General features: G+C 38.7%; 1 protein-coding gene across 1 annotated transcript in view; it reads right to left on the bottom strand.

The window, feature by feature from the left end:
* LOC307138897 (mannosyl-oligosaccharide 1,2-alpha-mannosidase IA) overlaps window positions 1–13,352 on the bottom strand; it is a 347,413-nt gene that overhangs the window by 126,045 nt on the left and 208,016 nt on the right. The window lies entirely within an intron of this gene.

Genomic DNA, 13,352 nt, shown 5'->3' on the forward strand with positions numbered 1-13,352 from the left:
AAGCTGCAACCTACCTGGAGTCTCCAGAAGTGCAAGGTGTCAGGATCTCAGAGACTTCAGTTAGGTAAAGAATCCTAAAAAATGACCCCCACTAGATAAGAATCACAAGCTGAAGTGTTGTAAAATACATGAAGAAGGTTTTTTTATAGGTTTTATAGGTTGAGAGTGACTCTTGAAGGACCAGCACCACATCCTCTAGTACCACTGTTTGAAGAATTCATCTTCCAGAATCTGGCAGTACGTTTTGGGAGTTCATTTTAGTCCATCCTGAAGTCCGTTTTGCAGAGATGGACTAAAAATGAACTCCCAAAATGTACTGCCAGATTCTGGAAGATGAATTCTTCAAACAGTGGTACTAGAGGATGTGGTGCTGGTCCTTCAAGAGTCACTCTCAACCTATCTGTCCATAAAGCCTATAAAAAAACCTTCATGTATTTTACAACACTTCAGCTTGTGATTCTTATCTAGTGGGGGTCATTTTTTAGGATTCTTTACCTAACTGAAGTCTCTGAGATCCTGACACCTTGCACTTCTGGAGACTCCAGGTAGGTTGCAGCTCTGGAAAATGGTGGCGCTGGAGACTAAAGGGTTTCTGATGGTTTCACCCTTAATTCTTCACCTTAATTCTTCATTCTTTTGCGGTTAACAGGTGTCTTTTCTTCACCACCTGTTTTTGTCAGATCCTGCTGACCCAACGAGCATTTCACTGTCCAATGGTCACGCCTTAACTGCAATGTCTAGTATTGCATTAGTATTGCATCCTTCTCATGGGCATTTAATACTTTTTGACTTTTCAGTCTGAGTTAAATCTCTTTTTTGGCTCAATTTATCTGTAAAAGAAAACATGCCTAATAATTCTGCACACCTGAATATAAGGTGATTTTCATTTCCAGCCTTCATGAACAATTATATATCACTTATACATTATTAAATACTAAATCAATAGTAGTTATTAGGATTACTGTGGTTTGGAATTGGTCAAATGTGCCTGGAAAAAAAATATGATCAGAAAATCAACGTGCCTAATAATTCTGCACTCCCTGTACGAGTGTGTTCGTATTGGGATGTTCTATAGTCTCATGCCTTCATTTGTGTGTGTTTGTTCCTATGGGGGTCAAATTGACCTGCGAGGGAAGGATGTGTCACTTTTTTTTTATTTCAACCACATAAATCGAATCGAATCAAGTAAAAAAAAAAAAAAAGTGTGCATTCCCCGACAAAATTCCTTAGGTCTTGGACTACTCTGATGAACACTCGAAATTCTGGTCAAAATGACCCGAGGAAAGAACGAGGGTTAAAGAGACAATAATTATTTACTTTGGTCTGAAATATGTTTACATCAAAGTTATGTAAAATTTTTAACTTAAAGGTGCAGTGTGTACATTTTAGCAGCATCTAGTGGTGAGGTTGTGAATTGCAACCGCCCACCGTTCACCCCTTCCTTTCAAAGCACGTAGAGAAGCTATGGTGGCCGACAGAGGACAAAGATGTGGTCGTCTGAGACAGCAGAGAGTGACTAGCGCTCTTTAGAGAAGTTTGTCTGTTTAGGGCCACTGTAGAATAGCCTGGTCTTACCAGACTCTCATACGTTTCCTTTGTACAGAGAGTCTGGCCACTCTCCATTGACAACTGTTTACTTTCTTTAAGGCGGATACTCTGTCGAAGTTTAAAGGGGTGGTAAACCACGATTTCACTATTCTAACTTTAGCTAACGTGTAATGTTGCTGCTTGAGCATAAACAACATCTGCAAAGTTACAACGTTCAAAGTTTAAAGCAAAGGGAGATATTTGCTTTTAAAGAAATCAGTTTCTAAGGACTACAGCAAACGGCCGCTAGGGACTACTACACATTCACCCAGGTTTTGCTGACATCACCAGGCCCAATATTTACATAAACCCCTCCTCCGGGGAATATGAAATAAGGGGGGCGAGGCAATTTTGTATCGCCGCGGGGAAGCGTTAGTAGGCTGTGTTTTTGCCGCAATGCCGAAGAAACGCTGTTATTTCCATCCGGATTGCAGGTCTGGGGTACTTGCTCTGTTCAGCCTTCATAGGGACGGGGGTGCGTTGCAGAGCGTTTAACACACAGCATGTTATATGCACGTGTGTTTGAGTCAGCGGGGAATCAGGCGCGCGCAGGGCTCCCTGCATCCACCGTCTTCGCGATTTCAATACCAGATTTGCACAACGTCAGCTGCGTGAAAAAAACACTGCCGGTGCGTGGATGCATGACGCGCGCGCTGCACATTTCACGGAGGACAACACAATCTTCCACAAACTTCGCGAGTTCAATACAGGATATGCACCACGGCTTGTCCTGAAAGCTGGATTTACAAACAGAAGCTGTTCACGGGCCACAACCTGTAAGTCTGATTTATTTTTCATCGATGTGTTTTCCTGTAATAGGTTGTAGCAAGGAAGTAAACAGATGACAACGCTGTTCTGCAAACCAGTCTGTTAAATGCTCATTCATACTTAACGTTATCCGACGAACACCTAACGTTACAAACACTAACGTTAAAATCTCAACAGCGAACCTGGCATTAGTGTAAATGATTCTTTGATTAGAGCTTTTATGTATTGTTTATCTTCAGGCATGCTAAACATGGTTCTGTGTGTGATTTGGCTAACTTACTAGTTAAAGCCAGTGCTTAGTGTTTGTTTTGGGTTAGTTCTTGCGACAGACATTTGGCTATAATCGTTCTAAAAATACAAAAGTTAGTGCCATTCAGTAGCGATCATTATAGATCCGCAGTCTTTACTCTCGAGGACTGAACAGGTTCTGCTCGATCATCTTCACTCAAATGTTCTGGGTCTGATTCGGGCGGTAAGGGGCGTGACGTTTCCGACGTGCACTGCGGTTAGCGAATCACAACACACTGGGCCAGCTAACCAATCTGAGCCCACTGCGTATTTTTGAGGGACTGGCTTCATACAACCCGGAAAGCATCAGACCGTTTTACAAGGAGGGACAGAGCAGTGTAGAATAAAGGTCAAATATATGAAAAATAAGGCAATTTTTTTTTAAACGAAGCATGAACACATGTTACAGTGCACCCCACAAACACAATCAAGCCTTCAAAACAATGTGTTTTACCACCCCTTTAAAACTATTGGATCTGCCCAGAGCCTCTCTGGATCTGCCATAACCAATCGCTAACATTTGGTCGTGACGTATGTCATGAGCCGTTCGCCTCTGTTTCTCACATGGAAGTTTACATGCTTTTCTTCTTTTTATTTTTTGAGCGGTGATGAAATATATTGCTCTTGTAAATACTTGCCAGCATTTAAAGAAATACAAGTCTAGAAAAGCATCCAAATGACAGCGAAGCGCATTCATTTCAATCAGCGAAGTGCTGGGGTCAAAAAGGATATAAACAGTGAATTTTGAGTTGTATATATTCTGGAAAACTCAGAGATGTGGATTCTGACAGCAATTAAATGACCACACGACCTTGGTGTTTGCCTAAAGCAGTAGGTCATTCGGCCGGGGATTTTTACGCAGGTGGTGGGAGACGGACGGCAATAAAATCACTGACTAGCCCCTGTAAATGACGACAATACCTTCCGACCGCACGCGAAACAATTACCGGGGCTTCAGCCAACTCCTTCACCACTAACAGAGCGAGCTGGAAAATCAAACTTTTCCCGGGACACAACGTCATGGCCACCAAAAAAACTCAGCAAAGATTGTTCTTGCTCCAGCTTTAACTTCTGGATATATTCGGCAGCGGTGCCACAACGGAATGAAAGGCTTCACTCGCATCTTTTCTCCGCCGCCATTACTGAACTACAACTCAAACTAGCGCACGACATCTACGTCATCGCTCTCAGCCACTCCCTCTGTTCGCTGATTGGACCGGTTAAAATTTGTTCGGAGAAAACCTAAGAATATACCGCAGTCCCAGACGGAGTACTGAAGGAAAACGAAAACTGAGCGGAAGTGCGTAGGAGGGCGGAGCCAGGCTAACTGTAGAAACATGGTGGCGCAAAATAACGATTTCACTGTAAGAGGACCCGCGGTGTGTGTAGATAGAAACGGCTCATTCTAAGGTGATAAAAACATAACGGCTCATTATGTAAGATCTTTATACACCACTGAAAACATAGTTATGTATATTATATTGCATTTCTGTCATAGATCCTCAAAAATACTACGCAGGAGAATTGGCTCTCTTTTAATTCATGAGTTGCACTGTAACAAATTTCTGTAGTTTTCACAGCATTATTACTGTAAAATGAGCAAATACTTACTGTAGAACCTGTATACAGCATGTTGCTGTAGATCTGCAAAGCATCATGGTCTTTTTTCAACTGCGGGTAAATTCTACAGTATTTTTTTTTCCCTGTGAATCACAATACAGCAATTTCTAGAAGATTTTTTTCCAGCCAAGGAAAGCTATGAGATTTCCCACTTTCATCTGAATTTTTACTTCAGAAAGGTAACATAATTTATTTCCAAAGTTTACTCTTGTAAAGTCACCTGTTTGTTCAACTTTAAGAGTGCAATGAGAGAGAAAAGAGTAATGAGCAGCACACTTCGTAGTAAACTCGTCTCATGTTGTGTGTGCATTTTATAATTTTATTACCACAAATATATATTTCTGTATGATTTCGATATATTTTCTAGTCTGGCAACATTTGATAACGTCATTAGTTTATAGAAGGATAGCATTGTTAAATAAAAATTAAATTGGAATTGTGTATGTGATCTCTTTTGGTGCAGATACGTCACATATTATGTTCACTTTTTTTTTCCTGTCACCACTTGCGCGTGAGGGAGTGAACCAAGCCTGCCGACTCTCGACGGTCTCGAGCTGAAAGAAAACGCAGCTGAGGTACGTTAGGCCCAGAGCCATAGAGAATCTAATTAGAAGTGCCATTCCCGACTTTTGGGAGCATATATTGTATTAATATTTGTCTTATCTGGCGAAATTACATTTATAACGTCTTTTATTTGATTAATTCAAAGGTCCAGATTAGCAGACGAACTGGGAAGGTGGTCCAAAAAAAAACCCGAGTGCCTCAATCCACACGTGGCATCATTCATCAGGGACTTCATTGAGTATGACTGGCAGAACAACTAATACCAGGTGAGACTTTTAATTGTTACCTTGAATACCTTGGAATAACTGGAAGCCAGTTTGGGTGGGTAGTTGGTGGTTGAGTTGCAACTCCATAAGAATATAAGAATCCATAAGAATTGTGTTAACGAAAATAAATTTACATTTTACATCTTTATTCAAGCTATAAAAAATATCAGCCCCGGGGGATGCTACTCCACAAACCACCAACAAAGCATATAAAAAATACTAAAAATTATTTAAAACTTTTATGTATAAGTCATCAACCCATCTGTCTTGCTTTAAACTTTTACATTAATAATGAATTTCTTCCTCTACAGGGTAGAAGACTCCAGCCCAGGAAGTCCAGGTCAAGTTTTAAAAGAATAATAGTTATGAAAAAAAAAAAAAACTTCTTGGAGAAAAACAATATTCAGGTTTGAAATCCTGCTGTTTTTAAAGGGATAGTTCACCCAAAAATGAAAATTGTGTCATCATTTACTCACCCTCAACCTGCATGAATTTCTTTCTTCTGCTGAACACAAAGAAAGATATTTTGAAAAATGTCGGTAACCAGACAGTTGATGGGTCCCATTGACTTCCATAGTATTTTTTTTTCCTACTATGGAAGTCAATGGGGTTCATCAACTGACTGGTTACCGACATTCTTCAAAATATCTTTCTTTGTGTTCAGCAGAAGAAAGAAATTCATACAAGTTGAGGGTGAGTAAAGGATGACACAATTTAAATTTTTGGGTGAACTATCCCTTTAAATCGTTTAATTTTTATAGATTTGTAATTTTACCCAAAAATTTGAATACATATTGATTGTTTTGTTTGCTCAGAAAAGTGTTGAAATGAAATGAATTATTCACAGATAAATGTTAACTTATTGAAAAAAATGTATGTTCAGAAAATATATAGGTTTGAAATCCTGCTGTTTTTAAATCATTAAATTTTTATACATTTGTAATTTTATCCAAACATTTGAATAAATATTGATTGTTTTGTTTGTTCAGAAAAGTTTTTTGTATGTTCAGAAAAGTGATGGAGTTGGTGGTCCAGTGGGTTAAACCATGGAACTGATACGCAGAAGGTTGCTGGTTTGATCCCAGCGGTCACCACCAGTGTGTCACTGAGCAAGGCACTTTACTCCATGTTGCTCCAGGGGGATTGTCCCTGTAATAAGGCCTCTGTAAGTCGCTTTGGATAAAAGCGTCTGCCAAATGCATAAATGTGATGAAATTAAATGTTCACAGAAAAATTGTAACGAAATTGTAACGAAATTATAACGAAAATGAAAATAAATGGCATTTGTGACTGTCTTTATTTTACAGTACACAAAATTAATGCAGTAATCCCCATTACAGTAGTAGTTATGAAATACAGTACTGTGATTATTACTGTAAAAAAATGTACAGTAATTTTAAAGTTACTGCGATTACATTTACAGTAAGAATACTGTGAAATGAAATACAGCAACTTACTAGCTAATTGCTGCCAGCAAGTTGCTGTATTTTTCACAGTATTCTTTTTACAGTGTGGAATTTAAATTGAATTATAATTTATACAATTACATTGTAATGTGTTCAAAAGTTTGAGTCAATAAGATTTGATGGATGCTTTAAATTGATTAAAAGAGAGTTTTCATAAAATATGAATCAGCACAACTGTTTTCAACATTGCATGAGCATGAAATCATCATATTAGAATGATTTCTGAAGGATCATGTGACACTGAAGACTGGAGTAATGATGCTGAAAATTCAGCTTTGATCACAGAAATAAATTACACTTGACTATATATTCACATAGAAAACACTTCTTTTAAATATTAATAATATTTCACAATATTACAATTTTTGCTGTATTTTTGATCAGATAAATGTAGCATTGATGAGCAGAAGAGACTTAAAGGTCCCATTCCGCATGATCCCATTGTTCAAACTTTAGTTAGTGTGTAATGTTGCTGTTAGAGCATAAATAATACCTGTAAAATTATAAAGCTCAAAGTTCAATGCCAAGCGAGATATTTTATTTAACAGAAGTTCCCTTTCAAAGCCTACAGCGAACGGCTGGCTTGGACTACATCCTGGTACTTCCTTCTTTAATTACGTCAGTAGAGCAGTAGAACAGACTAACCTCCGCCCACAAAGAAACGCGAAAAAGGGGGCGCGGTCTTGTTGCTGTCCCACGTGGAGAAGCGGACGGTCGCGTGGAGAAAAGGAACTGTTGCGTTGAGTGTGTTTATCGCCATGTCGTCGAGACGCTGTTATTTTCATCCAGGAGTCAAATCACCTTTGTTTGGCTTTCCCAGGGACGCTGTAGAGATTATTGAACGCATTCATCTCTACGTTAAGAGGCGTGATCTTTCCAACATGCGCTAAGCTGCTGTCGAATCACAACACAGGAACTGCTGGCACGTGCGCTAAGCTGCGGTCGAATTACAACACGGTAAGCGCTGGCACAATCAGAACTCGTTACGTATTTCTGAAGGAGGGACTTTATAGAACAGGGAAATCACCAGCCGTTTTTAGGACAGTGGAAACAGCGGTACACAGATAAGTACATTGTGTGAAAAATACTGTGTTTTTTTACACGCGAAACATGAACACATGTTATATTGCACACTGTAAACACAATCAAAGCTTCAAAAAAACACGAAGAACGGGACCTTTAAAAAAATGTAAAACATTTTACTGACTCCAAACTTCTGAACAGTGTGTATATACTGTATGTACATAGCTATGTCCATAAGGCCTACAAACCTTCAAAACTTGAAGGCTTTTTAAAACGAAAGTCCCATTCACACCAAGAATTCACACTATAATGATAACTATATTAGCGTCCACACCAGCGGACGATATCATTCTGTTTCTTATAAGCATGCGGTGGAGTTTTGTCAACTGCCACTTTAAATGCTTGAGCTCTGAAAGCACGATGGATTCTGATTGGCTGTCAATGTTTTTTATCATCCATCAGCTGCAAAAAATCATTCTAAAAGTGATTACAAAAGGATAATTTCTCTGTGCCGTTATCGTTACAGTTGTGGTGTGGCTCTGTTATTCTTTTATATATAGAATGATTTTTAAAACTGTATAAATGTTTATCATCCTTGGTGTGAACGGGCCTACTCTTCAGTCACAGTCACACAATACTGACGGTCTTCATATAATACAACTTTTTGCACCTCTTTCTTTACTATTGACACTTGCTTTATGTTCTTTAATCTAATGCAGTGACATTCAAACATCTATAAGTGTTCGAGGGGTTTTGGAGAGCTTAATTAGATTAGCTGCCTCACTCGTAACACTCTCAGGTGCAGAGCGAAGTGTTGAGTCACCTCGGCAAAAGTGTCAGTCCCGTAAATGAGCTGAAGACGCAGTCACAGAGCCTATTGCTCCAAACTTTAATCAACTCTGTCATCGGCCACTGTCAGAGTCGCCAACAAGCGAGCGAACGTGCTTCTGTGCGTCTGAGAATCTGAAAGAGTGAATGGGGCAATCAAATCAGAGACGGTAATAAGAAAATGCTTTTTCGAGAGCAGAAATTCCCTTCAATTACCCTTTATGTTCAAATTGCGATTGGCTGATTTGAGGGAGCGGTGGTGAATCACATCACCAGCACAGAATGGAACTAATCAGATTACTCCCATCCCGCAGTATCAACACGGCCATTAGGATTCTGCTCTGTTTGTGTTCGCCTCCAACCCAAAAAGAAAATGGAGAGTCATTCCCCTGAATAAATTCATTCTCCCGACCTCAAGATAAACACTCTTGACACCGTCCTGGCCTGCTCGGCCTCATGCTAAAGCTTGGATTAACTCACAATTGCTCATTCCAGCCCACGAGAGTGCGAAATATGTGGAGTCATTCTGCTCACGGACACGGCTATTTGAAAGACAAATCTCACCGTCGTTCTACAAGATCCGTCCTGCATCACATTTGACTATCTGGATCTGTAAAGTCATTCGTTTTGACCTGATAGCAACGCTAAATTCTGCCCAGCGTTTAACCGGCCTTCTGTCTTCCTGTTGCCTCCCAGTGTCTGATATTCCCATCTCACGGATTCATCAAAGATAGATAGATGGATGGATGGATGGATGTATGGATGGATGTATGGATGTATGTATGGATGTATGTATGGATGGATGTATGGATGGACAGACTGAAATGATGGATGGACAGATAGATGGATGTACAGATAGATGGATGGATGGATGGACGGACAGACGGATGGACAGACAAAAAGAAAGATGGATGGATAGACAGAAATGATGGATGGATGGATGGACAGACAGAAATGATGGACGGATGGATGGATGGATGGATGGATGGACAGACAGACGGATGGATGGACAAATAGAAAGATGGATGGATGATAGACAGAAATGATGGATGGATGGACGGATAGATAGAAATGATGGATGGATGGACAGCTAGATAGACAGACAGACAGAAATGACGGACGGACGGACGGACGGACGGACGGACGGACGGACGGACGGACGGACGGACGGACGGACGGACGGACGGACGGACGGACGGACGGACGGACGGACGGACGGACAGACAGACAGACAGACAGACAGACAGACAGACAGACAGACAGACAGATAGACAGATAGATAGATAGATAGATAGATAGATAGATAGATAGATAGATAGATAGATAGATAGATAGATAGATAGATAGATAGATAGATAGATAGATAGATAGATATCTGAGTACCCCAGCACACTTAGACTGAGTTATACATATATCCATATTTATGAGCCACAAACACCTCAGGAAAGCACTAGAAATGTAGTGAGACGCTTAAGGTTCTGATTGGTCGGCGGAGGAGCGAATTAACTAACAGAAAACCTGCTGAGGTGTGGATTTCTCCTCTCTCGTCTCCTGCCTGAGTGACAGATGAGTGCTACGATAAACTTCACTCACTTCACAACAAAGTTATATGATAACAAACTTACTTGACTCTGTCGTCATTAAACATGCTAAATATTTTAATCATATTTTAATAATTAGGTCAAATATTTGTTTTCTCAAAAAAGACAGAAAAATAGATAATTGAATGAGTGAATAAATAAATACATTTGCACAATATTCTGATGAAAAGATCTAAATACACGAAATATCTGAATAATATTTTAAGTAATTAGTTCATATATTTTCCTCCATAAAGGTGATAAGCAGAGGAATGAATTTGCACAATATTCTGTCAAAATTCACACTTTTTTTTATTTTATTCCATTTTAATTTTAATAAAAATACTTTAATTAATTAATTGTATTTTCTATTTTTAAATTTTTGTATTAATTTTTTGTTTTATATTTCATTTCAATAATGGTTTATATATTATACAACTGTGTGGCAATACCCATTTTCATAACATTTATTTTATTATTTTACGTTTTATTTCATGTAGATTTGTATATTCAAACCAAAATAGCTTATTTAATTTTGTTTTATTTTTTATAATATTATTCATACATTCAACCCAAAAATGTTTTTTTATAGATTTTATTTTACATTTTTAATTTTATTTAAATTATATATATATATATATATATATATATATATATATATATATATATATATATATATATATATATATATATATATATATATATATATATATATATATATATATATATATATATATATATATATATATATATATATATATATATATATATATATATATATATATATATATATCCTCCATTTATTTATATATATATATATATATATATATATACAATTTTTTTTAATCATTTTTTTATTTTTTATTATTATTTAATTTTATTTATTTATGTATTTATCTTTTAGTACATCTGTCATTACACTTTGAACTTACACACTTACACTAGGAGGCGCTAGCACTTGTACTTTGGTCAAGTGGGCACAGTGCCCATCATCATCTCAGTCTGGCCTAATGCTCTAATCTCACATGGCGGGCGATTGATTGGTCCGGCTGATATATCGTCAGTCTCTAAACTTTCCAGTTGTTGACTATAAGTCTTTTCCTCAATAATACAAACGCACCGGCTGCCATCTTCTGCTTAGATTAGAAAACCTCTTCCTAGTCCTAGAGCAGGACGGTCACATGCTGAAGTGGTCTGCTCTCCATCAGTGAGCAAATGGCCAGCTAAAGAGAGAAGACTCGGCAGGAGATTGATTGAAAGCGTGCGGGAGTGACGGATGAAGCTGGCTTTCTCTATGACAAAGTGTGCAGAATAAATCTAGACTGTGTGTGTTCGCGACAGACATCGCCCTCCCTCGCCACCGAACACCTCAGACACCGCTGCTCTACCACCACTCATGATGGGATGGAGACTGAGAGACATTATTGCCCATCCTGCAGGACTTTCATCACAATCTGGCCACAGTGATCCAATTACGGCACTCTCTCTACATGTGTGTGTGTGTGTGTGTAGAGGGGTGTGGGTGGTGGGGATAAATTATAGAAAGGGACATGAAATACATTTTTTCCTCCATAAAATGAAAGTTAGAATGATGAATTATATTTTATGTATTGCATTTTATGAGCTGTGGTAGAAGAACCACAGAAATACTCTGCGGCATGTGTTGTGTGTATGAACATGTTTGTGTGTAATTAATATACACTTGGAAAGACCAATCAGAATGCATCATTCATATGCACCACTGGGCTTCTCACCAGCACCACATTCAAAATACCACTGGTGCCTTTAATGAACTGCCAAAAACCCTTCAGGAAAAATCAGAGCAGTTTGCCGCTGTGCATCAGAATGCAATAAGACAGTTTTGCTTGAGCAATGACAGCAGCTCAAATAATGTGATTTTAACAAGCCATTTTACACTGTCAAAAATCTCAGTATCAAGAGTTATGAAATTCAAACTTCTAGATGTCAAAGTAAAAACTGCAAGTGCTCCGACCCAACTAAACTAGATTACCTCCTTTTCTAGACAGCAAGCACCCGTTGTGAATGAATGTCCCATTTCTATTATTTCTATTTTTGGCACACATGTACATCAGCTTTATTTTACCTACCCATCTGCCACAAAATCATTTCATTTACAAATATGAATTAATTGATTTCAACAAATTCTAGGGTGGCCTTTTTGACATTTGCAAGTAAGCACCATTTAGCAACCATCCAGAACACTCAACCACAGAGCAATGCCCTAGCAACACCCTAGCAACCATTCAGAACACCTAAGCAACCACTCAGTAACAACCTAGCAAATACTAACTTCAACATCTTAGTATCCAAGCAACACCCTAGCAACCATTCAGAACACCAAAGCAACCACTCAGTAACAACTGAGCAAATACTACCTTCAACATCTTAGTATCCTAGCAACACCCTAGCAACCATTCAGAACATCTAAGTAAACCACTTAGCATTCTCATATTCTAGCAGTACCCTAGCAACCATTCGGAACATCTAAGTAAACCACTTAGCATCCTCATATTCTAGCAGTACCCTAGCAACCATTCAGAACACGTAAGCAACCACTCAGTAACAACCTAGCAACTATCCTCAACATCTTAGTATCCTAGCAACACCCTAGAAACCATTCAGAACATCTAAGTAAACCACTTAGCATCCTCATATTCTAGCAGTACCCTAGCAACCATTCAGAACACCTAAGCAACCACTCAGTAACAACCTAGCAAATACTACCTTCAACATCTTAGTATCCTAGCAACACGCTAGCAACCATTCAGAACATCTAAGTAAACCACTCAGTAACAACTTGGCAAATACTACCGTCATCATCTTAGTATCCTAGCAACACCCTAGCAACCATTCAGATGTCTTACGGCGGAGTCTCTAACGTCATCACCGGCGGCAATCTTGTCACAGGCAGGGCTCTGTGGTACCTGATGATCTGCATGAACACAAATACTCGTATCTCGTACAAACGTTATTAACGTGGCTATAATTATGGATGCTTGAACAAATTATGAATAATTTTTCATAAGTATGCAGTGTCATAACTACATCTCTGATGTTTATAACAAACCAAACAGTTTGAAAATCGGTATAAAACTGAGCAAGTTATGGTTATTTAAAAAGTGCAAGCTCCATGAAAACAATGTTACGAGTGAGCGAGCTGCCTGTGACAAGATGGCCGCCAGGTGCGGACGTCGACCTCCACTGGCCAGCAGCGCGGACGAGACATCTAGCCTTTATTATGGATATCTATGCTAGGAACACCCTAGCAAATATTCAGAACATCAAAACAACAGCATTGCAACTAACCACAACAACCTTGTATCCTAGCAACGCCCTAGCCA

This window comes from Gobio gobio, assembly GCF_949357685.1.
Source record: "Gobio gobio genome assembly, chromosome: 15".
NCBI lineage: Eukaryota > Metazoa > Chordata > Actinopteri > Cypriniformes > Gobionidae > Gobio > Gobio gobio.